Raw genomic sequence first — 629 nt, 5'->3', positions numbered from 1 at the left:
ATGGGGACGAGGAAGAGGAAGAGGATGAGGATGAGGACGAGAATGAGGATAGAGATAGGATGAGGATGAGGATAGGATTAGGACGATAATCGGGATGAGGATAGAATGTGGATGATGAGGAGGATAGGATGAGGACGAGAATGAGGAGGAGGATAGGATGAGGAAGAGGATGTGGATGAGGGGAGGATGAGGACGAGAATGAGGACGAGGATAGGATGAGGAGGAGGATGAGCATAGGATGAGGATGAGGAAGAGAATGAGTATAGGATGTGGACGTGAATGAGGATGAGGATAGGATGAGGATGAGGATAGGATGACGACGAAGATGAGGATCAAGATAGGATTAGGACGAGAATGAGGATAAGAATAAGGAAGAGGATGAGGATAAGGAGGAGGATAGGATGAGGACGAGAATGAGAATGACGATAGCATGAGGAGGACGATAGGATGAGGACGAGAATGAGGAGGATGATAGGATGAGGAAGAGGAAGAGGAAGAGGATTAGGATAGGATGAGGACGAGAATGAGGATGAGGAGGAGGATGAGGATGAGGATGAGGATACGATGAGGACGTGAATGAGGAGGATGATGAGGATGAGGATAGGATGAGGATGAGGATGAGGATGAGG

The 629-nt window shown here is 48.0% G+C and overlaps 1 protein-coding gene across 1 annotated transcript in view; it reads right to left on the bottom strand.

The window, feature by feature from the left end:
* LOC109362754 (NAD-dependent malic enzyme 62 kDa isoform, mitochondrial) overlaps positions 1-629 on the bottom strand; it is a 19,582-nt gene that overhangs the window by 7,015 nt on the left and 11,938 nt on the right. The gene's annotated exons all lie outside the window — the stretch shown is intronic.

Source organism: Lupinus angustifolius, chromosome LG12, assembly GCF_001865875.1.
Source record: "Lupinus angustifolius cultivar Tanjil chromosome LG12, LupAngTanjil_v1.0, whole genome shotgun sequence".
In the NCBI taxonomy this organism is placed as follows: Eukaryota; Viridiplantae; Streptophyta; class Magnoliopsida; order Fabales; family Fabaceae; genus Lupinus; species Lupinus angustifolius.
Note: the sequence above shows the minus strand (reverse complement) of the source record. Positions and strands in the feature narration are given on the sequence as shown.